The sequence below is a fragment of the Vicia villosa genome, linkage group LG6 (assembly GCF_029867415.1).
Source record: "Vicia villosa cultivar HV-30 ecotype Madison, WI linkage group LG6, Vvil1.0, whole genome shotgun sequence".
NCBI lineage: Eukaryota > Viridiplantae > Streptophyta > Magnoliopsida > Fabales > Fabaceae > Vicia > Vicia villosa.
This window is the reverse complement of record NC_081185.1, coordinates 93,205,079-93,232,398: the sequence shown is the minus strand read 5'-3', so window position 1 is coordinate 93,232,398 and position 27,320 is coordinate 93,205,079. Positions and strand designations below refer to the sequence as shown.

Sequence of the window (27,320 nt, the reverse complement as noted above, 5' to 3'; positions counted from 1 at the left end):
ATTTGAAACTATGAAATGATCTTTTTGCCACTTTTATTACTAGTAAAATTTACTTGCAATGGGAGTTTTTTACAATTTTGAACTAAAATGATATATTTGAGAATTGTTATTTGTAATTTCTCTATCATAAGCAATTTTTACATTCAATTTAGGGCTCGGCTAATAAGACATTTACCTGACTAACATGTCATGGAAACTTTCAACAATATGGAGGAGTGCTCTATGGATGCATAATACTAAGTTAGCCAGTCTTCAATCCTGGATATTTTGATGTAATAGAGAATATTTTGAAGTGTATATGCAAGGTATATATATATATATATATATATATATATATATATATATATATATATATATATATATATATATATATATATATATATATATATATTATTATTAGATGTTCTTAATCTTATGTAATGAATATTTTTATGTACTAAAGAATATATCAAAGTGTGTACATATAAGGTATATACATAACCAGATGTTCCTTATCTAATAGCTCTCTGGATTTTTTTGAAGGAATGTTAATTGTAATTTTTCAATATAAATATAGAATTGACAACCACAAAAAAAGTCAAATCACATAGTTTTTGATTGACTTGCTAAATCTCCTGCTAGGCTTCTTATTCTTAGGCTACTATTTAGAGAATATTTTATTGACAAGTAAGCATGAGGGCTAGTGCTCAATTTTGAAGAGCCTATAACAAACCTGAAAATGCGTATATGACTCCGACTTTTTAATTTTCATTATGTAGTTGCCGTTATTTGTGTTTCTTAATACCTCCTTAAGTTATGTTCGGTGTCTTTTCCAGCACTGTGGTCGTATTCTCCTTGACGGGTTTCCTATGCAAAACCTTTGAAGAAAATGGAAACCCCGAGATAGAAGAAGCAGGGGATGAGGTAAAAAAAGCAGGGGTAGAAGCAGGTAAGGTTCTCGAGAGTCTCTATCTTATTACTTTTGGTTACATGGTGTAATACCCCATAGTTTTCTAACCATGTATATTTATACACTAAGAAGGATTAAAGAAAGGCTTAGTAGTGATATTAAGGATTTGGTTGGAATTGAACTAAATGGCATCTTGGTAAATACCATTTAGTTGGAGGGCAAATTGGTCCAAGGAAAAGGTACATCATTATAAGGGCATGTTTGGGTAATGGTAATCCAAACCAGAATTTATGAGAGAGAGATAATTAGAGGCATGGAAGAAGAAGAAGAACTTATGTTCAACTTTCCATTTTCGCACCTATAGGACAGCCTTCACCAAAAAGGTAATATCTCTCAACTCGTAACTCCGATCGTAACGATTATAGTCCCATTGGAAAGCTAACAAATTTCTCTTCGATTTGCACCTATGGTTTGTGTTCATAGCTTCTGTTTTGAAGGAGAAAACTGACCTTGAAGTTGTGTCAGTTATGCAGAATGTGTGTCAAAGATTGGTTACGGGTTTGATCATGTTAGAGGTGAAGTTTTGGCATCAATGGAAGTTCAATGGCTGCATGATCATCATCTCAACCTTCTTTTAGCAAGGTGAGTCCTTAGATAGTTACTTGGGGGTGTTGCATGTAAGGGTGTATGATTGGGGATTTAGGGATTGTGAGATAAAGCATAATATGTGATTACTAAAATTTGTTTATGTGATAATAACTGAATATGTGTTTTTCTGATCAATTGCATGTTATAGATTGCTAAAATCCAATAAGACTCGTAATTGGAATGTTATAGGTAATTGGATTGGGATTAGTTTAGGTTTGGGACTGTTTTAGAACCTTTAAAATGCAGGAAATTCATTTCTGATACAGTGTAATCGGTTACGGGGTTTTGCGTAACCGGTTACGCTGCTGAAAATGCAATTCTGGGCTATTTTTCGTGCTCGTAACCGGTTACGGATTTGGCGTAACCCGTTACGCTGGGTTAAAAGGGAAAAATCAGCAAACTTTAGAAAGTCGTAACTTTCGGCTCGGGTATCGGAATTTCGCAAACTTTATATCGTTGGAAAGCTAGCGACGTGTACTTTCTAATAAAATTGGTCCCCAAACCAGAATGTGTGATTTAATAATATTGGAACCCTACTTAGTGAACCTCGTCGGGCGAGATTTTACATTACTAATTCCCCCGAGAGCAGTTCTGTTCCGAATAGAGAACCGAACGCCTCCTTAGTCGTGTGAGACTTGTTTAATTATAATTGAACATGTTAATGATGTTAATAATCATGGATGTGTTGATTCTCAATATGCGGATCATTAATTAATGCATTATATTGATATGCTTTATGATGATCATATTATGTTTATCCGACCGTTCGATTGACGTTCGGAGATGGTTGTTTGTTTGTGGCATGATGCCTTGTGTGATAATGATCATTAATTCCCGTTGTTTCGGTTAAACATTCGGGATTGATTGTATTGTGTGATTGACGCTTGTTATGCGTGTGGTATGCTAGAATCGAAGTGGGCCACTACTAGGTAGTAAGGCACCATTGTGTATGGACTAGTTTCCAAAGATACCATTGCGATGTACCTGCGGGGTCTTTCAGGGCGTTTCCCAAAGGCGTGATACATTGGCGTTCTTGGAATGATTTGCACACCTGAGATACCATTGCGATGTACCTGCGGGGTCTTTCAGGGCGTTTCCCAAAGGCGTGATACATTGGCGTTCTTGGTATGATTTACACACCTGAGCTATCATTGCGATGTACCTGCGGGGTCTTTCAGGGCGTTTCCCAAAGGCGTGATACATCGGCGTGCTTGGTATGGTGGAGTTGTGATGCCAATTAGGCGATATCACATGGATAACTCACCTATAGTGGTGCCACGTAGGCTACACCACTAGGCTCATAACCGGATGGGCTTGTACAGTCAATTAGGCGTATTCGCACTTGTGGATACCATATTGCGTATGGATGATGATGAGGCCGTGACGCCGTGTAGGCAACGTCACCGCTATTACTCGTCACGGATGGAATGCCACATAGGATCTATCTGTTTCATCTAGCGATGGGTCTTGTGCGAGTCTTCTTGACGATAGGTACTTGGTTACTCACCGAGGGTGTGTGTGCAGCCTTGGTAGTTGGTTGTTACCGCTTCTGGATTCCCCGTACATGGGTATGGGTCTGCATACGTGTTTGTATACTATTTGTGTACTTGTGATATGATGACTCATATGGTGGACGATTCATGTGTTTGCTCCGTACTTGTACCGGATGTGAGGAGAAACCCCGGATCAATGGTGGATTCGGTTCTGTTGATGCATGTACCCTGTAGAACCGAGAGGACCCATAGGATAGGAGGACTCACTGAGATTTAGTAATCTCACCCCAATCAACTTATATTTTTTTTCAGGTGCAGTTAGTAGCGTTTGGTCAGTAACAGGTTTGGACTGAAGACTTGGAAGTGGTGTTGGCTCGAAGACCTCGTTGGTTTTGACATTCCGCTGTGCAAGATCCATTGAAGACACATGTTTTGTAATTATTATTATTATTTCATGTTGTATTCTAAATGGATCATCTTGTATCCATAGCTTTTGTATGTACTCAATATCAATTTTAACGTTTCATGCATAATATACTAGTCAGTTATGTATGGGGTGTTACAGTTGGTATCAGAGCAGGTCGATTCTCGGCCGAGCTATGAGACATCACTAGCAATTCCTTTCCTCCTCACATGTGTGTGTTGCTGGTCTGATTTTACTGAAATCTCATTCAGTTGTTGAACTTGATCAACTCATCGACTGAGTGTGAGACAGTAGAATTACGGCAGAGCCGCCACGAGGACTCGTAAAACCTGCAAGGTTGTGAACCTAAGTTGTTGGAGTGGGATGAGTAATGAATTGTTGGACGTTTTAAGTGGATGATATTGGAGTCGTCAAGATTAAGGAGAGCGTTCGACACGAAGTAGTGATACCCAAACTGTCAAGGTGTGGTTTGAGGCAGCTAAAACCCCCAGGATTTGGATTGGACGAAGTGAAACCTTCTCTAAGTCTTGGTAATAGCAAGGGAAATCCAAATAGGATTGAGTAGAAGCCTTGTAAGGGAGATTCTCCGAAGGTGTTGAGCTGTGAATTAGTAGGATTCAATACTGATGATGCTGCCGGTGTTAAGTATGACGGGTGAGCTGATAGGACAAAATAGCCTCTAGAAATGCAGACAGAAGAGTTAGACCTTTCTGTTTGTGCTAGTACGGACAGTAATTGGATGGATGAAGTAATAGATCCTGATCCAACTTGAAGTACCCTAATCGAGAGTAGTTACCTAGTAGATGTTGGTGGAATGTATGAGTGTGGTAACTTAAGATTGGCGAAGCTTGAATACCTTGTCGGTGGAAGAGGGCATGCACTTCCGTTCTTGTCTTTTTTTTATTTAAGTTCTAGAACTACGCTAGATGGAATATGAAATGATGTAGAAGCGTGAAATGCAGTGACCTAAGTTCTTGTTAGTTGTTGTTTGTCTGACCCCGAGTGAAGCCATAGAACTACGCTTGGCGTTGGGCGTTCAGGCGAGTAAGAACTAAGATCTATCCGGAACGTCAGTAGGATGATCGCAGTTATGTTGGTTGTTAGGAACCATAGTATTCCTATCTGAACTTAATTATCCTTGGAATCTCATGCATGCGTGGGACGAGTGGGTACGCGCACTGCATGGTGATCCGAAGTTGAGCTTCAAATCTTCGTGCTTGCCGTGTTGGCTTTCCGAGTAAGTAAACCTTGGTGTGTAGCACTCTCAGGTTTTAGCATCCTGAGGAGTGTGATTCGAAGGACTTGAGGAACGATGAGCCTATTGGAAGCCTGTTCAGACACTTGTCGGTTGTGACTTTAGGATACGCGTGGAGATCATTATACGCCACTGAGGTAGGTTACCTAGATACATGGCCTCGGAGTTGGACCACCATGTTGGTACTACCAGACGGGTATAATGCCACAGTATCACTACCGTGCACAAGATGCGTGAGTCATCATTTTTCTGACATGTGTGGGACAAAGGTGATCTAAAGCTCAAGGTAGAATTCTGATTTGGCACTCGTGAGACTTAGATCCAGACTCTCATAAGGTATGTGGGATGAGGATCCATACGTCACGCTCGATAGTAGAGGAATAACTAGACAGGCGATGGTGTGATGGATCAAGATCCAATATTATACTTATGGAGACTCTGAGTGATCGTGATCGCATGAGTTAGTATCTGATTGTACCTTGGGGATGTTCTCGTTTCGTGAAGTGTTAAATTGGCAATTTTGCATGAGTGCCTAGAGTGAAACTTATGTGTGGTCATGATATCCTGGTCAGCATAGTGAGTGGCTATCATGTACCATTGGCGACCGGTGATGGAATATGCGGATTGTGTCTTGGACTAGTTCGATGTGTGATGTGTCTGGTAAGGTATTGCTAGATACTCTGAACGGAGAAGTGTTAATCTTGGTAAGGCATGGACATTTTGGTTTGAGAACTGCTAAGGAATTTATAAGAGAGATGTTCGAAGTGCAAAGTGCAAAGTGCAATTTCTTGCATTGTGGCTACACTCTGACTGTTAGAAGCACTGCAATGAAGGATGCAGCCGCTGAGGAAGTCAGTTCAGTGTCTGATTCAGAGGTGGAACATACGTTAGATGACTGTGTGAATGGAGTGTGGCTATGGGAGGATCGTTATATCAGTAAGTTGCACGAGTTATCAGAGGTGATACTACGCTAAGAGAATGAAGGTGTATGGTTGGGTAGAAGTTGTGTAGAACTGCTAGAGTTATCATGAGTTGCAGTACGTCGTGAAGGGTTCGACATACCGGTTGAGCAACAAGATTGGTTGGAATGAAAAACATAGCAGTTGTACGCTGTGGAAATCAGTGACAAGGACGAACCTCTAAGTCAGTGAATTTTTGGGTTTCAATGTCCTGAGATCGAAACGTGTACCTAAGTTGTGGTAGATGAACTATATGGAATGGCAGAGTAAGTAGAAGCTTGATTCTGGAGAGTATGCAACTTTGAAGAGTAGTAGTCGATGATGGATGTATATGGAGTCCTGGCATGTGTTGTAATTGGACAACTATGGATAAGGAATTATTGTGTATTAATGGAAACTAAGTGAATTATGGATATAACGTGACTCAGAGGATTTCAAGGTGTGTGACTTGTTGGAATCAGAGTAGCGCAACAGATCAAGGAAGAATCAGATAAGTCTGAGGTAGGAACGAACGGACTATTTGTAGGATTTTATGTTGGGATGAAAGTATCTTCCTAAGGCAAATTGTTGAAACAGTGTTTTGTTCATTCCAGTCTCTCGAGGATCCACCATAAACTCGAGAGGTGTTGTCAATGGACCAACTTGGGAATACATTTTTGTGGATGGCATGCGGTTCGACGTTCGTAGGTCATCAGTTTAGCTTGCAAGTCACAAGGGTTGGACTGAGTATCAGACCGTCGAAATGCTGAAGGCTAGAGAGGACATTCAGTTGGCGCAAGTTCTTTGTGGTTATGCCTTGTGTACTATGATTGTACAGGAAGACTGGTGCAATGGTTACAGGTCAGTTGTTAAATTTCGCCTCTCATCAGTAGAATCATGTGCGAAGTTGTCGAATGTCAAGGCTATAGTTGCAAGATGATTACACCTCTGCGGTTTAAAGTGACAGTTGTTATGTCTAAACTGGAGTAAGGGTTAAAGTAAAGGTAAATTGGAACAATCATCCTAAGACTTTGGGAACCAGAGGTTAAGACCGAGGAATTTAGAGATCACCTAATGACAATGTATGGACTCGAGTGGAGAATAACTTGAAGTGTTATCGCAGAAGCGACGTTGTGGCGGTAATTCTCAAGTGGGAAATAATTCAAGGAGCTGAGTGAATCAGTAATGTTTGTTGAACGAGGGTGAACACACCAGAGAATGAAACGAAGGATATCCGACATGAGTGGATTATTAGAGTTTTTGAAGTTCTGGAGATTCGGTGCAGAGCAGTGAAGGTCTAGGACCCTGGAAGGATCTTTTCCCAAGTATGTCAAGATGAAGTACCTGAATAGACGTGTTACTTGAAGGTTAAGGTTTCTAATCATGTATAGTGGGACGCAAGTATTTTTGGCAGATTGTGTTTCTTCTTATGGAATGATCCTCAAGCAGAGTAATGATGTTATTTAAAGGAGGAATGTAAGGAACATTCTATCCCCTGGTTGGAATAGACTTGGACAATCGTTTCCGTGGTGATCGGAAAGAATTCGGGGACGAATTCAATTTAAGGGGGGGAGAATGTAATACCCCATAGTTTTCTAACCATGTATATTTATACACTAAGAAGGATTAAAGAAAGGCTTAGTAGTGATATTAAGGATTTGGTTGGAATTGAACTAAATGGCATCTTGGTAAATACCATTTAGTTGGAGGGAAAATTGGTCCAAGGAAAAGGTACATAATTATAAGGGCATGTTTGGGTAATGGTAATCCAAACCAGAATTTATGAGAGAGAGATAATTAGAGGCATGGAAGAAGAAGAAGAACTTATGTTCAACTTTCCATTTTCGCACCTATAGGACAGCCTTCACCAAAAAGGTAATATCTCTCAACTCGTAACTCCGATCGTAACGATTCTGGTCCCATTGGAAAGCTAACAAATTTCTCTTCGATTTGCACCTATGGTTTGTGTTCATAGCTTCTGTTTTGAAGGAGAAAACTGACCTTGAAGTTGTGTCAGTTATGCAGAATGTGTGTCAAAGATTGGTTACGGGTTTGATCATGTTAGAGGTGAAGTTTTGGCATCAATGGAAGTTCAATGGCTGCATGATCATCATCTCAACCTTCTTTTAGCAAGGTGAGTCCTTAGATAGTTACTTGGGGGTGTTGCATGTAAGGGTGTATGATTGGGGATTTAGGGATTGTGAGATAAAGCATAATATGTGATTACTAAAATTTGTTTATGTGATAATAACTGAATATGTGTTTTTCTGATCAATTGCATGTTATAGATTGCTAAAATCCAATAAGACTCGTAATTGGAATGTTATAGGTAATTGGATTGGGATTAGTTTAGGTTTGGGACTGTTTTAGAACCTTTAAAATGCAGGAAATTCATTTCTGATACAGTGTAATCGGTTACGGGGTTTTGCGTAACCGGTTACGCTGCTGAAAATGCAATTCTGGGCTATTTTTCGTGCTCGTAACCGGTTACGGATTTGGCGTAACCCGTTACGCTGGGTTAAAAGGGAAAAATCAGCAAACTTTAGAAAGTCGTAACTTTCGGCTCGGGTATCGGAATTTCGCAAACTTTATATCGTTAGAAAGCTAGCGACGTGTACTTTCTAATAAAATTGGTCCCCAAACCAGAATGTGTGATTTAATAATATTGGAATCCTACTTAGTGAACCTCGTCGGGCGAGATTTTACATTACTAATTCCCCCGAGAGCAGTTCTGTTCCGAATAGAGAACCGAACGCCTCCTTAGTCGTGTGAGACTTGTTTAATTATAATTGAACATGTTAATGATGTTAATGATCATGGATGTGTTGATTCTCAATATGCGGATCATTAATTAATGCATTATATTGATATGCTTTATGATGATCATATTATGTTTATCCGTCCGTTCGATTGACGTTCGGAGATGGTTGTTTGTTTGTGGCATGATGCCTTGTGTGATAATGATCATTAATTCCCGTTGTTTCGGTTAAACATTCGGGATTGATTGTATTGTGTGATTGACGCTTGTTATGCGTGTGGTATGCTAGAATCGAAGTGGGCCACTACTAGGTGGTAAGGCACCATTGTGTATGGACTAGTTTCCAAAGATACCATTGCGATGTACCTGCGGGGTCTTTCAGGGCGTTTCCCAAAGGCGTGATACATTGGCGTTCTTGGAATGATTTGCACACCTGAGATACCATTGCGATGTACCTGCGGGGTCTTTCAGGGCGTTTCCCAAAGGCGTGATACATCGGCGTGCTTGGTATGGTGGAGTTGTGATGCCAATTAGGCGATATCACATGGATAACTCACCTATAGTGGTGCCACGTAGGCTACACCACTAGGCTCCTAACCGGATGGGCTTGTACAGTCAATTAGGCGTATTCGCACTTGTGGATACCATATTGCGTATGGATGATGATGAGGCCGTGACGCCGTGTAGGCAACGTCACCGCTATAACTCGTCACGGATGGAATGCCACATAGGATCTATCTATTTCATCTAGAGATGGGTCTTGTGCGAGTCTTCTTGACGATAGGTACTTGGTTACTCACCGAGGGTGTGTGTGCAGCCTTGGTAGTTGGTTGTTACCGCTTCTGGATTCCCCGTACATGGGTATGGGTCTGCATACGTGTTTGTATACTATTTGTGTACTTGTGATATGATGACTCCTATGGTGGACGATTCATGTGTTTGCTCCGTACTTGTACCGGATGTGAGGAGAAACCCCGGATCAATGGTGGATTCGGTTCTGTTGATGCATGTACCCTGTAGAACCGAGAGGACCCATAGGATAGGAGGACTCACTGAGATTTAGTAATCTCACCCCAATCAACTTATATTTTTTTTCAGGTGCAGTTAGTAGCGTTTGGTCAGTAACAGGTTTGGACTGAAGACTTGGAAGTGGTGTTGGCTCGAAGACCTCGTTGGTTTTGACATTCCGCTGTGCAAGATCCATTGAAGACACATGTTTTGTAATTATTATTATTATTTCATGTTGTATTCTAAATGGATCATCTTGTATCCATAGCTTTTGTATGTACTCAATATCAATTTTAACGTTTCATGCATAATATACTAGTCAGTTATGTATGGGGTGTTACACATGGGACTATCAATAATGATCGCTTCAATTTTTTTAGAGAGCATAAAGCATTAATGTAAAATTTATCATATACTAATATAAAGGTTTTGATAAAAAAAACATAAAAGTAAATTCTTAAGTACTAGTAAGTTTTAGTAAGTTTTGATTGGGTACTCATATTTTGAAGCAAAATTTTTTTGAAATTAAATTATTATAGAAAAGTTACCTATTGTTCCATAATTAGGTAATGTGTATTTTGTAATACCCTACCAATATGTGTCTAGAATCATATTAGCAGAATACTGATAACTGGTACTGAGTACATACAAAAGTCAGGAATAATAAAATAAGATGTATACATTTCAAAATCATTTCGAAGATGGATACAATTGATATGTCTACACAATGATAATAATACACAGCGGAAGAAAAGATCAGGCGCAGTCTTTACGGCATCCGGTCAAAAGCTCTTGATCCAAGCATCTAGCAAAACTCGATCTTTCACGGTACCTGAAAAAATAATAAGATGAATGGGGTGAGATTACTAAATCTCAGTGAGTTCCTCTATCTTATGGGTTCTCTCGGCTCTACAGGGTACATACATCAACTACAGATCCATGTCAGATCCTAAGGTTTCCTCACTATCCAGTACAGGAAAGCATGTCAACTCGTAGCACCACGATTGAATGTCCACTGACCATCCGATTAGGTACATGTTTCCTCCAGAACAGGTCTTCCGGGTTTACCTGCCAACCTTCTGTCGGGAGCTACCCTCAAGGTCTGGTCTTCCGGGTTTACCTGCCTATCTGCTCTCGAAACAAGACCCAAATCATACCTTTTCAATCTACATGGTAAGTAACTCATATGACTATAGAGAACCATGGAACCGACATTGAATCGCTACAACGATTCAACTCGTCCAATTTCCTGGGTCCGAATCTCACATAGAAATTCACCCATAAGGAAACAACAAAAGGAGAAGGGGAGGTACACATCTCCGGGAGTTCATCCCCAAAGAATAACTCCTGAACTAAGGAGCCGACCCATTCCCGAGACCAAAGCCCGAGAATGCCTGCAATATATATGGCACAGGGGCATCCTTGGAATTTCTTCACAAGAAGTAGCCAACATATATGTAACGTGCCTACTCGCAGTTACTGTCCTTTTGTCTGTCCTCTAACCCCTCGTCTCATACTTACTACACCATTAGATTGTAGAATTTCAGAAGAAGTTGCTTTATAGGAAAGAGGGAATATCAGGCTAGAATCTGTTCATATCTCTTGGTTTAGGTAGCCTAAGGTTCACCTTACCATATCCATATTTAGTTAATCGACATACACAAGTTTCACCAAGTTGTAAGACCTCCTCGCCTCTTGGTTTCACATGGTTAGCTTCACAAGCTATAAGACCTCAACATCTTTAGTGTACGTATCTAACTTAGATTTTCTATCACCACTCATTCCATGATGTCTACAACCTAGTTGAAGGAACACTTGGGCACCAAGGCCTTTAGAACGGTCCACGAATCAATTATCCGAGCATTATCATTTAGTAATCAAGGTAAAAGGATATTCACATGGATTTAATTAGTACTTAATAGTATGATAAGGTTGTGGAAGCTTAGAAATCTCGTAGCCGTTTCCATTAGCTTTCCAATGCCTCAGACGGCGCCCAATTCTGAGTTACGAAACTCCAGTTATGGTCGAAACAGTAAAGGGATGATTTTCTGTCAGGTGCAATCGATTTGCACTGGTGTGCAATCGATTGCTCGCTGAACCAGAAGCGCAAAAAGTCAATTTTTCACAATGCAATCGATTTGCACTGGTGTGCAATCGATTGCTCACTGAACCAGAGCCAAAAATGACATTTTTCCTGCATAAGATCAATTCTAACACATTCTAATCCATCCCAATCTGAACCCTAACATATAATGACGATCCAATACATACATCATCATCGTGGGAACACATATTTCAGCAATTAATCAACATGCAAAGGATTTATCACAATCTAATCCCTTATTCCCAAATCATGTATTGCTCCCAAAATTCTACCCAAGGTTCTAGCTAATGGAACTCACCTTGTTGATGATGAGAAATTCTGACTTTGGGAAGATGAAGAAGCTGAAGTTGTTGAGGATGATGATTAATCCAAACTTGTCTCTTGAAGCCCAAAACCTCAAAATCTTCAACAATCTTCAACATGCATGATGATGAGCTATAACTCACTTGCCTCCTCTTTCTCTTCCATTCACGTTTTCTTCCTCTTTCTCTCCAACAAAATTCTGATTTGTAATGAGAACCAATGTGTTCCTCTACCAAACAAGCCTTAAGTTCATTATCATTATGGGTAGAATTACCAATATGCCCTCCAAATAAGCATAATCTACTAGTTTGCCCTTTAGTTGGTTTTTAACCAACTCCTTTCCTTTCCAACTAATCTACTAACTCCATTCTAATAATTCTTGGTGATAAATAGACATGCTTAAATAAATAGGGTGTTACATTCTCCCCCTCTTAAATAGAATTCGCCCTCGAATTCCTTCCAGTCACCAGGAAAACAAGCTCCTCACATCTTCCTCTAACAAGAGTGGGAATGCCTCCTACGTTCCTCCTTTGGATAACCATACGATTCTATAGAAATATATCCTATCCAAGAAAAGCAAACCTTCGACACACTTGCGTCCTAGCGTCTTTCTACTGGTCACCTTAGTCGTTACATAAACATGTCTCTTCTGACACGCCTTTTGATACGCTTAGGGAAAAATCCTAACAAGGTTAGCAACCCTTACTTCTTCGCACCGAGTCTTAATAGTTCTATACACCAATACCCCTCACTCGGATGGGTCACTCATCGATTCCAATCTAAGTCTACTCCGTAACCTCTTACTCATGTACACCGTTAGTTTCCCACATCTTTTCCCTTGGTTCCTTGACTTACCTATAATATCAGGAATCCCTACTACAACTTTCATATCTTGCAATGATATTCCAGATTCAATACTACACGAATCCATATGGAGTCACACACGTGTTTGCTAAGTCCTTAGGTCTTGACTTCCAATTCCCAAATGCTCAGGAGGATTTGATTCCAAGTTCACCTTCACTGTACAATAACCATTTTCCCACTTAGATCCTCCCTATGATCTTAGTCGGAACAACTAACGCCAAAAATCCAAAAGAGTGTACAATTCTTGCAACTATCCATCTTAATAGATAACTACTTCACACAAGATCTTGCCAATGAAGAGTGAGCTCTAATCGTTGACTTGCAACGTCGCTCAAATTCTCCACATACGCTCAAAGGTGTACCAGACATAGTCAAATAAAACTTCGTCAAGTAAAATCCTCTACTTACCTCCAGCATCTCCAATGTTCACAATACTCCTTCCAATATTCACAATCTATCCCATGAAACTTCTGATTACACCTCGACCACAGCTTCCTTTTATACCAGTCCATCGACAAGTTTTCTCTAGATTATGGTGGATCCTTGAGTCTACGATGAACGAAACATTTCTTTATCGATTTCATCTACGAAAGGTATCCCCATACATACCTACTACATGCATATCTCATTCTTCCTTGTCTGCTGCACTACTCTGATCTCAACCGGTCACATACTTGATGAAACCCTCTAAGCCATATTGTGTCCATAATCCACTTGGCTTCATTACTCTATCACGCTCAATCCCTTAGTAGCAACAATTCCTTCTCAGCATTGTCTAATTATGATACGTGCTAGAGTCTTCACCACACTCACAACCACTACTCTTCTAGGTCGAGTAGTTCTTAACATCAGGTCACTAAACACTCCATCCTCCTTGGAAAATTCTCCTTAGAATACAACCTTTGCCATGCACTTCTTTTTCAAAACATATGAAACCGAGTACTCGCCAAATATGAATTCATCTTACTTTACTAAGTCTCGCATCATACACCTGCTATGATAACTCTGTCAATATTTTCAGAGCTTATTCCCCATCATACGTCTTCATACTGATGGTATGTCAACACCTCTAATAACTCATGTGACTTAACCGATATAACCATAATTTCATTGTGTCATACCCTAATTTTTGACCCCCCCTGAGATGGCATATCTTCAGGATTTTCATCAGGTCAAAGCAAGTACCCAGAGCAGTCACTTCTTCATTTGGCATTTAATCAAGGATGTTCAAAGACAAGAAAACTCAGACAAAGGATCAATCAGTAGAAGGATTAGTCTCTAACATAATCAAAGGACTCAAGAGCTTAATTTTTTTTCACCTATGATTGATTAGACACCCAGTCCTCTGAGTACAGATTTACTCAGGTCACCAGACTAGGGTTTTTGAGCCTATCAAGGACTGAAATCAGGGATCACCTTCGGGAAACCCTAAAAAGCTCCAGGACATCTATTAAAGACTTCAATCATCTTCAAATGATCCATACAATAAGATCCACTGGACACCACACCTCAATTCAAGATCCACAGTCACCAATTTCATCTGGTCGACAATTAGGGTTTTTAACCTAATTCATCTGGATAGTTGACTTTTAATCAGGGCATGGATCCAAAATTCAAGACATGATTCAAGAACCTCTAATACCTCAATATAACCCATTTACATCACTCATTTGAGGAGAAGATCTTAATTCCACATAAAAGTCCAAAATCTCACCTTATTTGGAAAAAGTCAACTGTATGGGATCACCTTTGACTTTTAAGATTTTTGGTCAAACCATGACTTTCAAGGATCAATATCATCAATATATGGATATTAAAGTCATTTGACCAAAGAAATTCAAGAAGAATCTTCAAGGAGCAAAAAGTCGGGAATTAGGGTTTTTGAGGGCATTGTGGGAACTCAAAATTTCACCTACACAACTCAAAAAACTTCCAACATGAAAGTTGTAGATCTTGCAAAATAAAATAACATCTTACAATGGAACTTTTTTCAAAAGATCAATCATTTAAGAGATTTGGAAATTTTGAAGTTTTAGGTCATAAACACTTAGAAAATTTTCTAAGTGTTTTTAACCTAGTTTTCTTCCAACTTTGGCCTCATTTTTCACAAATTTGCCAAAGGATTCTGAAGGAACCATAAACTAATGATTTGAAGTAGATGTTTAGGGCTTTCCAAATTGTTTTCAACCTTCTCCAAATTCATTTTGAGCTAAGAGTTATGCTTGTTCAAAGTTGGCCTCATGAAGTGAAATTATAGGTCATGTACAATTTGAAACTTTGCAATTTTGTGCATTTTGCTTCACTAAGTGATTCTACACGACCTCTAATGCATCTGAAAACATGCCATGCATCCAAATTCATCATTGCATAAGGATTAGAGAAGATTCCCAAAAACAAAGGCATGTGATTATGTAATGATTGCATTTTTGAATTTATGGCAAATGATGAATCATCAAGGAATCTTATTCTAAGCCAATTAGAACCCTCCTCTGAATCAGAAATGTTCCCTTAGATCATACAAGATCAATGGTTGGGGAAGCTAGCCCGAAAATGCATCATTGCATTTAGGATCTTTTCAAATTTTCTTCTTGGCTAAGAAACCAAACTCACTACACTAAGCAAGCTTGCTATGTTCAATTGCTCTGAGCCATTTGCCTATAAATAGAGGGCTCTTTCTCATTCAGAAAACACACCAAAGCAACATAATTCTTGCTTTCTCTCTTCTTTCTTCATACTTAAGGTTTTCAAAGGTTCTTTGGCAAGAAGACTTGGATTCTTCAAACCAGAGCTCTTCCTTTGGAATTAAGTATTCAAACACCTTAGGGGAGTCATTTAGAGGTGATCCAAACCTCTGAAACACTTCTGGGCGTGAAGAATCATCATCTTCACCTCTCACTTGGAGCTGTTGCAGTTGGGGTCGAGCAAGAAGTTCTGGGCACTTTCAGTCCAAGCCAGGCATCTCAACACCTTCCAAAGGAGTCATTGAAGCTATCTGGATCATTACAACAGTTCTGTAACACCTTTTGATCAGAGCCAAATCTTCATTTTTCAAGTAAGTTTCAAAAGCTTCAAACTCTATAATTCACGCATGATAAATTTAAAATGAAGTTACCAGTTGGTTTCTGCACCTTCATAGATCATTAGCCCTCAATCAATTGCATCAAATCATGCATATATAGTATTTCATGTTTAATTCCAGTTTTAGGGTTCTTAGTGTTCATGCTTGCGAATTTTATGTTATACTGAAAATAAATAAAATTAAAGGACATGATCGGAAAAATAGCAAGTGTACTATTTTTGCCTATGTAGTAGTAATGGGAAAATCCCAAGTATCGAATCTCAAGGACTGCTTGACGATACAGAGTTCTATCAGTGTTTCAATTAAACAAAAGTTCAAAAGGTTGTTTTGATTGGTTTTGCAAATAAAGTAAATAAACAGAATAATGGAACGATGAACAGAGATGAGTAGATTGCTAGGGACGGTGAATGATTCTTCATGCAACGAATTCTCTGTCTCAATACAATAACATGCTTTTCATAGTTAATTACCGGTTCTTTAGAGTATCTAATCCTAAGGCCTTATGTTAGAACAAGATTTGTTCTGATCAATTATCTTAGTTTTGATGATAACAATAATATGAATTTTGCTTAAGATAATATGGTACTCTAATCCAATGCAATTTCCTTTTCAGGAAATATATAAAGAGTACGCATAATTCAGCGCTCAGAAGCTTTGTCTCAAAGGGTTCAGCATGCAACATCAGAACATGGTCTGGCAAGACATCAGAAGATGGTCGAAGCAGAATCAGAACATGGGTCTATGGAAGCATCAGAAGAACAAGAGAACAGAAGCACTGAAGTACTGATGGTATCACGCTCAGAAGCACTTCAAGGTCAGAAGATCAGAAGATGCTATGCACCAAGCTGTTTGACTCTGATGATATTCAAACGTTGTAATCACAAACATCAGATCAGAAGGAAGTACAAGTGGCAAGCTACGCTGACTGACAAAAGGAACGTTAAAAGCTACTAAAGGCTACGTCAGTAGACACAGCGTGAACAAGGCTCGAGGTAGTTGACAAAAGCGTATAACATTAAATGCGATGCTGTACGGAACACGCAAAGCATTAAATGCACTCAACGGTCATCTTCTCCAACGCCTATAAATATGAAGTTCTGATGAGAAGCAAGGTTAACGATTCTGCACCAAAACAACTCATATTAACTTGCTGAAACTCTGTTCAAATTCAAAGCTCAGAATCTTCATCTTCATCAAAGCTCACTACATTGCTGTTGTAATATATTAGTGAGATTAAGCTTAAACGTTAAGAGAAATATCACAGTTTGTGATTATAGCTTTTAAGAAGCAATTGTAATACTCTTAGAATTGATTACATTAAGTTGTAAGGAACTAGAGTGATCGTGTGGATCAGAATACTCTAGGAAGTCTTAGAGGTTATCTAAGCAGGTTGTAACTAGAGTGATCGTGTGGATCAGTATACTCTAGAAAAGTCTTAGAGGGTATCTAAGCAGTTGTTCCTGGAGTGATCAGTGTGTGATCAGAAGACTCTGGAAGACTTAGTTGCTGACTAAGTGGAGAACCATTGTAATCCGTGCGATTAGTGGATTAAATCCTCAGTTGAGGTAAATCATCTCTACGGGGGTGGACTGGAGTAGTTTAGTTAACAACGAACCAGGATAAAAATAACTGTGCAATTTATTTTTATCTGTCAAGCTTTTAAAGCTACACTTATTCAAACCCCCCTTTCTAAGTGTTTTTCTATCCTTCAATTGGCATCAGAGCGCCGGTTCTAAGGTGCAAGCACTTAACCGTGTTTAGAAAAGATTCAGGAAGAGAAAAACGCTTCAGTAAAAGATGGTTGATGAAAGTGAAAAGTCTACACCTGCATCTACATCTGGCTCTGCTGAGCAATACAACGGTAACAATGGTTATACTAGACCGCCGGTATTTGATGGTGAAAACTTTGAATACTGGAAAGATAAACTGGTAAGTTACTTTCTTGGTCTAGATGGTGATCTATGGGATCTTCTGATGGATGGTTACAAACATCCAGTAAATTCCAGTGGCGTAAAGCTGACAAGGCAAGAAATGAATGATGATCAGAAAAAGCTTTTCAGGAATCATCATAAATGCAGAACTGTTTTGCTGAATGCTATCTCTCATGCTGAGTATGAGAAGATATCTAACAGGGAAACGGCCTATGACATATATGAGTCCTTGAAAATGACTCATGAAGGAAATGCTCAAGTCAAGGAGACTAAAGCTCTCGCCTTAATCCAGAAATATGAAGCCTTCAAGATGGAGGATGATGAAGACATTGAAAAGATGTTTTCAAGATTTCAAACTCTTACTGCTGGATTGAGAGTTCTTGACAAGGGATACACCAAGGCTGATCACGTAAAGAAGATCATCAGAAGCTTACCCAGAAGATGGGGTCCTATGGTGACTGCATTCAAGATTGCAAAGAATCTGAATGAAGTTTCTCTGGAAGAGCTTATCAGTGCCTTGAGAAGTCATGAAATAGAGCTGGACGCAAATGAGCCTCAAAAGAAAGGTAAGTCTATTGCATTAAAATCCAATATCAAGAAATGCACTAACGCTTTTCAGGCTAGAGAAGAAGATCCTGAAGAATCAGAATCTGAAGAAGAAGATGAACTGTCCTTGATCTCCAGAAGGCTAAATCAACTCTGGAAGACCAAGCAAAGGAAGTTCAGAGGCTTCAGAAGCTCAAAGAAATTTGAACATGGAGAATCGTCTGATGACAGAAGATTTGACAAGAAGAAGGTCATGTGCTATGAATGCAATGAGCCTGGACACTTCAAGAATGAATGTCCAAATCTTCAGAAGGAAAATCCCAAGAAGAAGTTTCATAAGAAGAAAGGTCTTATGGCAACCTGGGATGAGTCAGAAGATGATTCAGACTCTGAAGATGAGCAGGCTAACTGTGCGCTGATGGCGACAGAAGATGATGGATCAGAATCTACATCAGAATCAGATTCTGAAGAGGTATTTTCTGAACTTACTAGAGAGGAGTTAGTTTCCGGTCTAACTGAACTTCTGGAACTCAAGTCTCAGATTAGTCTCAAATACAAAAAGCTGAAAAAGCTATTTGAATTTGAAACAAAGAAGCTTGAGTTGGAGAATTCTGAATTAAAAGAAAAACTTTTAAAATTATCCAATAATGTTGGATCTCCTTCTGATTCAGAAAAATCCACTCCTAGTCTAAACCATATTCTGAAAGAATATGATTTAAGTTTCAGGAAGTTCCTATCTAGAAGTATTGGCAGAAGTCAGCTAGCTTCTATGATATATGCTGTGTCTGGAAACAAAAGAGTCGGCATTGGTTTTGAGGGTGAAACCCCATACAAACTTGAACCTGTTGATGAAATGAAATTCACATACAAGCCATTGTATGATCAGTTCAAGTATGGCCACTCCCATGATATTAGGCACACTTCACATGCTCAAAGTTTTCACATAACACACACCAAAAAGCATGTGACACAACCTAGGAAATATCATGAAACTCACATTAAAAATTATCATGCTGTTCCTCCTATTGCTTACAATGTTAAACCCAAGTTCAATCAGAACTTGAGAAAATCTAACAAGAAAGGACCCAAGAAAATGTGGGTACCAAAGAAAAAGACTATTTCTTTTGCAGATTCTCTTGGCGACAAAGAAGATAAAATTCAACATGTCATGTCACCTGGACTCAAGTTGGTCTCAACACTTGAAGGGAAGAAAGACTGTCTTCCAAGTTCTGGTACTTAAATCTGTTGAAGAAACTATGTTCGTAGGAGTTCAGAAAAGATAGCTGATTAGTCTTGGAACCATCTGTTTTGTTTGTTTCTAGAGCAATGATGTTTCGTTCTTGATTTTTTCTGAATGCTCTAAATGCTACAGAATATACAATATTGAAACATTAATTGTGGACGAATCAATAAATATCTGGTTTGATGATAAACTTGTTTTTGATGAAACAAAGCAGCTTAAGAATTTCTGCAGATACAATTTTGTCGTATCAGAAGCTGCAGAACAAAGAAGTGAACCTCTAGAAGCTGTGTATATCAGAAGTAATGGATCAGAAGATCATTCAGATTTATATCAGCACACTTCAGAAGGAGTGTTTCCTGAAGAAAAACTTGATCAGATCAGAAGCAGTGATCAGAATCTGAAGGCGTAAAGTCCATTCTGAAATTTACAGCTGTCATCTATTATCTGATGGTGAACACGTGTCTGTACGGTTTGTTCAAAGCGTGCAGTTGAAAAGACGCCGACCTAGGTAACTGTTTTAAATCATTTCATTTACCACGTTCTCTCTCCTTACGTCACTCATCATTTAATAAAATTGATTTCTTTTGATTCTGGAACTGTTCAGTTTATATTTCTTATTATTTTCCTTTTCAAATCCGTCTCTATATATTCTTTTCAAATCATATCTTACATCTTTTTCGCTCCCTTGTCTCTCTCTCTCCTTGCATTCTCTCGTTTGAAAAGTTCTTAGCCGTTTTCTAAAAACCCTAATCGAAAACCCAGTTCGCTTTTCTTGTTCGTTTTTGTTCATTCTGCATCCATGGCTGCCTTCTCATCCCAAAATGCTGAGTCATCTGTTCCTCATCATCTCCAAGAAGAAACTTTGCAACTCACTCCTGTTGTTGCATGCTCCATTCCTAAAGATGAATTAGAAGTTCTGTGTGAACTCATGGTTGACTTTGACAACATTGAAGAAAACCAATTTCACCTTAAAGAAGACATCATCTTTCAAGGATGGACCTCGTTGTTTGCTGAGTTCGTTGGTCCAGTTTATCCGGATCTTGTCAAGGAGTTCTGGGCACATGCTGTGGTTGCTCCAAAATCTATACTTTCTTTCGTCCATGGAAAGTTTGTTGTTATTACTGAAAACATCCTAAGAATGATGTTTGATTTGAAAAACCCTGAAGGGGTTTATGAGTTTGATCAAAGGGCAGATTTGGGAGATGTTCTATCCACTCTCTATCTAAATGCCAAGAAAACAAAACACGTCAAGGATTTGAAAGATGTCTACAGAATCTGGACAAAGATCCTTCTTGGGTGTTTCTACCATAGGAAAGCAACACATGCCTCGGATTTCATCAGTAATGATCAAAGGTATATTCTTTATTGCATTGCCACTCAGAAGAAGGTTGATGCGATTTACATTATCTTCAACCATATGTGGAAAGCAGTAAAGGATTCCAGAAACGCTTTCAGAAAAGAAAATGGTGGAACAATCATTCCTTTTGGTAGAATTATTACAAACCTTCTGGTGCATTCCAAGATTGTTGAGAGTCTGGAGTCTGAAGGTATTATCAAAGACCTTGCTGTCACCTCTGGAGCCTGTCTGAATGCTTTTTCTTTAAAGAAGATGAAAATAATTGACACTATCCTCAAAGTTCCTCAACCTCTAGCTGGAACAAGAATCAGAAGAAAACCAGTACTAGCTGACTTTGAAACCTTCTTCAATAGTGAGGTACCTGAAGTCAGAACTAAGTATCTGAAGTCACAAAAAGAGGATAAGAGTCTTAAAGATCAAGACAAAGGTGCTCCTATTAAAGTGAATCGTAAGAAGGAAGAAAGGACCAAAAGAAAGTTTGATCATCCTGCTGCTACCACCAAGAAAGAAGTGGTCCCAGAAGAAGTCATTGCAAAGATTGCTAAGGCTGTCTCTGCTGATTTTGAGAAGAAAAAGAAGGAAGCTGAGAAAAAGAAGAAGAAGTCAAATAACAATGCTGAGATTGTTGAAGTTGTTGAGAAGAAGAAAATCAGAAAAAGAAAGATGATTCTTCAAGAATCTGATGAAGAAAATATCTCTCAAGAGGCTGAGAATCAACCAGAAGTTCTGGCATATGTCAGAAGGAAAGAAATCGCTAGCGGCAAAACAAAGATTATTGAAGAGCCGAAGAGTAAGAAGCAGAAGAAGACTGAGGATGTGGCCAAAGCTTTTCTGAGAGGTTCCAAAGGTATATGCATTTCTGAACCTGATTCTGTTCCTGCTGTTTGTTCAGAAGCTGCACCAATAGAAGTTGTCCCTACACCTGAACCAGAAAAAGCCACATCAGAATCACCTGTCTTTGTCCATGTTCTTACACCTCCATCTTCTCCTATGACCATTCCTTCCTCTCCACCTACCATAAATCCTGTTCTGGATATACCACCCCTTCATACTCTCTTTCCATCTCAACCTTCTCTAAATGCCACCCTTGAACATACTCCCTCCACCTCTCAAAACAATCTTTGTGATTCTCCTCTTCCAACCTCTGCATCACATGAGCAGCTGCTCCGTGATTGCAACTATACTCCCAAGCCTCGTCCTGAAGCTGAAGTGGTAGTGTTAGATTCTGATACTGAAGCAGAATCTTCTTATAGGTTGGATAGAGAACCTCATCCATACTTCACTTCCAACCCTGCCTTTTCAAAAACCCAAATAAAATTCCGCCCTGTATATCCTATTGGTGTAGTTTTTGAAAACATAAAGAGGAATCTCAGAAGTACCTTTGATACTCTCAGAATTGCTGAAAGTTCTGGATTGAATGATGTTGCTTTGCGGAACTTCTGGAGGATTTTTCGCAGAAAATCAGATGCTCTGTTTTTAGAACTTCAGGAAGCCTGTGTAGCTGCTGCCCCACGGCCTCGTGGAATTCTGAGGAATTATGAAGACTTCTGGTTTGCTAGTCTCAAAGGAAGACATCTGTTGGAAGAGAAGCCCTTCTTGGATGAGATGGAACAATTAAGACTCGCTGCTGCATTGGAAGCCAATCCTTGCAGGGAGATTGTGGTCTGGATACCTCAATATCCTGTTCTACTTGGGGACTTCAAGACTCTCTTTGACTATCTGAGGGAAAACCCTTCTAAGAAAGACCCAAGCTTGGTCATTCCAGAAGTTGTTGACCCACCAGTAGTTGAAGGTCCTTCTGCTCCCAGGAATCTAGCTGCCATTCTTCAGGCACTTGAGAATGGAGACTCGGAAATTCCTGCTGCAGAATATGGAGATGCTTCTATGCAAGAAGCAGATGCTGAAGATCATGTTGCTAAAACTGTTCCTGTTGAGGAAATCCCTGCAAATGATCTATCTATGGAAGCTGCAGATCAACATGTCATCCCTGTGGATAGAAGCTGTGAAGCTTCTTCTGATGAATCTTCTCGTCTTGCAAGGACTCTGGAAGAAATTCAGAAGAGACAGGATGAGCAAAGCTCACTCAATGCTGAGTATAGCGCTTTCATGGTGAGGCAAGAAGGACACAACAATAAGGTTCAAGAGATGCTGACCAAGATCTTGTCAAGACTAGGGCCATCTTAGATTGAGTCTGTGCTGTTTCTTTCTTTTCGTTGCATCTGTTTTGTTTTGTGCATCTGATCTTTCTTATCTTCATGTACTTCTGTACCTGCTGTTTGAACTTAAATGAAATCATCTTCTTCCTCCGTGTGTTTCGTTTTGTTTATCTCTGAATCTTTTTTGCTTTTTGATGATATGACAAAAAGGGGGAGAAGATAAATGATAAATGATTTGATTAATCTATCAGTTGCTGGGTAAAGCTCCCACACATTTACTAACGAGAACTGCAAGTTCTATATGGTTTAAGTGTTTTGCAGGTATAAAGAAGTGAAGAGAATCTTCAAAGCAAACACAAGAAGCAAAACCATGGAAACTGAAGCAAGCCGAGTGCTGTCAAGCTTCAGAAATCAGAAGCAAGAAAGAAGAATGAATCAGAAGCACTGATAATAGAATTTGATCCATATTTGTCTATTTGATCTGACAAAATTCTATTTGCTCTGATACATTATTTTAGCCTTTATGGCTCTGATACATATCATGTGTTCTAATATACATTTTATGTTCTTACTCGTTCATGCTGACTTTTGTCGTTTAGTTTTTGTTCTGTAACATTTCAGGATGTAGAGATGCTCAGATGATGCTCTGGTACATTCAACAATGTTCTGATACAAATCTAGCATGAAGTGATGTTGGTAGAAATTCAAAGCTCTGAAGCTATCCGAGGGAAGCAGAAATCAGAAGCTGTGAATGTTCTAAAGATCCAGAAAACTCAAGTTCTGAAGCTGTCCTAAATGGAAGCAGAAATCAGAAGCTGTGAATGTTCAGAAGATCAAAGAAATTCAAGTTCTGAAGCTGTCCTAGATGGAAGCAGGAATCAGAAGCTGTGAGTGTTCTAGGGATCTAAAGAAATTCTAGTTCTGAAGCTGTCCAATGGAAGCAGAAGTCAGAAGCTATGAATTCTCTGAAGACAGAAGCTTATATGATCGTCTCTACCGAAATAATCAGGGAAGTCTTTTATCAAAGTTCTTCGAGTATTTATTTCAGGGGGGAGATTATTTATCTCAGGGGGAGATTGTTAATCTCAGGGGGAGACATATTCATATGCTTATGCTATAGCTGTGTAATTTGTCTTTTGCCGTCTGTTCTTTCTGATCGCAAATTCATATCATTTATATATGTTTTTGTCATCATCAAAAAGGGGGAGATTGTTAGAACAAGATTTGTTCTGATCAATTATCTTAGTTTTGATGATAACAATAATATGAATTTTGCTTAAGATAATATGGTACTCTAATCCAATGCAATTTCCTTTTCAGGAAATATATAAAGAGTACGCATAATTCAGCGCTCAGAAGCTTTGTCTCAAAGGGTTCAGCATGCAACATCAGAACATGGTCTGGCAAGACATCAGAAGATGGTCGAAGCAGAATCAGAACATGGGTCTATGGAAGCATCAGAAGAACAAGAGAAAAGAAGCACTGAAGTACTGATGGTATCACGCTCAGAAGCACTTCAAGGTCAGAAGATCAGAAGATGCTATGCACCAAGCTGTTTGACTCTGATGATATTCAAACGTTGTAATCACAAACATCAGATCAGAAGGAAGTACAAGTGGCAAGCTACGCTGACTGACAAAAGGAACGTTAAAAGCTACTAAAGGCTACGTCAGTAGACACAGCGTGAACAAGGCTCGAGGTAGTTGACAAAAGCGTATAACATTAAATGCGATGCTGTACGGAACACGCAAAGCATTAAATGCACTCAACGGTCATCTTCTCCAACGCCTATAAATATGAAGTTCTGATGAGAAGCAAGGTTAACGATTCTGCACCAAAACAACTCATATTAACTTGCTGAAACTCTGTTCAAATTCAAAGCTCAGAATCTTCATCTTCATCAAAGCTCACTACATTGCTGTTGTAATATATTAGTGAGATTAAGCTTAAACGTTAAGAGAAATATCACAGTTTGTGATTATAGCTTTTAAGAAGCAATTGTAATACTCTTAGAATTGATTACATTAAGTTGTAAGGAACTAGAGTGATCGTGTGGATCAGAATACTCTAGGAAGTCTTAGAGGTTATCTAAGCAGGTTGTAACTAGAGTGATCGTGTGGATCAGTATACTCTAGAAAAGTCTTAGAGGGTATCTAAGCAGTTGTTCCTGGAGTGATCAGTGTGTGATCAGAAGACTCTGGAAGACTTAGTTGCTGACTAAGTGGAGAACCATTGTAATCCGTGCGATTAGTGGATTAAATCCTCAGTTGAGGTAAATCATCTCTGCGGGGGTGGACTGGAGTAGTTTAGTTAACAACGAACCAGGATAAAAATAACTGTGCAATTTATTTTTATCTGTCAAGCTTTTAAAGCTACACTTATTCAAACCCCCCCTTTCTAAGTGTTTTTCTATCCTTCAGCTTAGTGAAAAGATCTTTGACCTCACAACCTAATTACTATGTCCATAGATAATTACGGTTATGATCAAGCATTCCAATAACAAGAAATTCCGGTTACAATATGATATCCCTAGTCCTAGGTGATACAAATATTATATGTTCTTAATCATGTCCACAAATAATATGCCGTCCAGCTACACTATTCATTCATATTCAGAATCCGTTTTTCCGACGGATAAAGCATTATTAACGGATGAAGAACAAATTAACAAATACGAAAAGTAAAATATTTATTGCATCAATTGAATAAATTCATCACAATCAGAATCAAGATCACCCCCCTAGCAATGGGGGGTTTAGCTACTCATAACAATAATAAAAATCATAGTTTGAATTGTAGACATTACAGATAAACAAAGGGAATCAAATCTTCAATTGCGAATGCTCATGGAAATCTTCATTCCTTGCTTAGAATCTAAATTCTCCAGCTTCTCCAATGTATTTTCGCACCCAAAACTGTCTAACCCTTGTCCAAACGCAATCTGGTTCTTTTATTACTGTCATTCTGGGCTTTTCAGCAAAACAGGCCCAAAAATCACGTGCACACGCGTGTGGGAACGCGTCTGGTGCTGTGACACGCGTCCTGGGACGCGTTTGGACAGAAGGGAAGTTTTCTTTGCAATTCTGGCAGTTGGGACTGTAAACTCGGTTTTTTTGACGAACTGACTCCTTGCTCTTTTTATTTTTTTTATTTTTTTATATTTTTATTTTTTGCAAGAGTCGCCACCGACTTTTATTTTATCCAAAAAAGGAAAGGCATAAAAGAACAGGAAAGACCTTTTGACAGATTTTGGGTTCGGGGGGTTGGTTATACAAAGGGAAGGTTTTAAGCACCCTTTGTATCCATGGTTATCCATGGGCTCTTAGTTTTGCTTAGATCACTTTTTCTCTTGTTTGATTTTTAAAATAAGCTCGGCAAGACATTAAGCCTTGTGCCTACATACCTCCTCGGTGCAATGGAGAAGTCAGAGCTAATGTAGTTCCGCTTAAAAGGGAAAACGGTTTTTTTTAAAAGGAATAAACACTTTATCGTCGTCGGAGAGAAATACTCAGCCATTGATCTTGATTATGAGAACAAATAGATTCTTTGCATCACAAATGAAAGAAGAGCTCCAACTCGGATGAAAATCAACGAGTATGACACTATCTCTCTCACGTGGAAAAGATTCCATTATATCAATCAATCTCAAAATCGTGGGGTATCATAACTCACTACAACATTTAATCGTGTCTAAATTTTGAAAGAAAAGCCACTAAGGGCAAAAGGTATTTTATAAGAAAAGATTTTTAAAAGAGGTTTTACAAACATAAGAAGATTTTGGAAAAAGGGAGAAGATTTTGAAAATTTAAGAAGTGGGAGGAGATGAAGAGGCTATCCTAGTGCTTAAAATAAAAGTTTAAGGAGAGAATGGTCTGACCAAAATAAGAAAGCAACAGTTGACCGACGCATTACCACTTGGGGATCCAGATGAACTTATTATCTTTAGCACCACTTTGCATTAATCACATTAAAATTCTGATGAAAATCGGGCAGAGTAACGGCTGTTTTCGGGTAAAATCCTTATCTCAATGCCTTGGAATTAACCATCAAGGACTTTCAAGGAAATACCTGCATACACAAACAAACAACAATCCAATGCTAGACAGACAGAACAACCACAGAGTAATAACAGAATAAGGGTCCAGAGGCATTAAGTCCATAAGTCCGAATCTCCAAAATGCTAGGGATAGTAACCAGTAGTCCAAGAGAGAACCTTAAGCGTTTTTTAGATTTTTGTTGTTTATTAGTGTTTTAGCATAAAAGTAAAGTATGGTCCAAGTGGACAAAAAGAAAATAGCGGAAACATAAACATAGCGTCCAAATG

At 38.9% G+C, this 27,320-nt stretch overlaps 2 long non-coding RNA genes across 4 annotated transcripts; both read left to right on the top strand.

Annotated features, from left to right (window-relative positions):
* The first annotated feature begins 1,179 nt into the window (after positions 1–1,179).
* On the top strand, positions 1,180–3,563 carry LOC131611884 (uncharacterized). 2 transcript variants are annotated; one of them, XR_009287222.1, is made up of 3 exons: positions 1,180–1,272; positions 1,415–1,531; positions 3,343–3,563. It is a non-coding gene; the product is annotated as an uncharacterized LOC131611884 (long non-coding RNA). The 2 variants fall into 2 exon arrangements; XR_009287221.1 differs by having other exon boundaries at positions 1,186–1,272; positions 1,373–1,531.
* Positions 3,564–7,429: 3,866 nt separating this feature from the next.
* Positions 7,430–9,724, top strand: LOC131611883 (uncharacterized). 2 transcript variants are annotated; one of them, XR_009287220.1, is made up of 3 exons: positions 7,430–7,522; positions 7,665–7,781; positions 9,504–9,724. It is a non-coding gene; the product is annotated as an uncharacterized LOC131611883 (long non-coding RNA). The 2 variants fall into 2 exon arrangements; XR_009287219.1 differs by having other exon boundaries at positions 7,436–7,522; positions 7,623–7,781.
* The last annotated feature ends 17,596 nt before the right edge of the window (positions 9,725–27,320 follow it).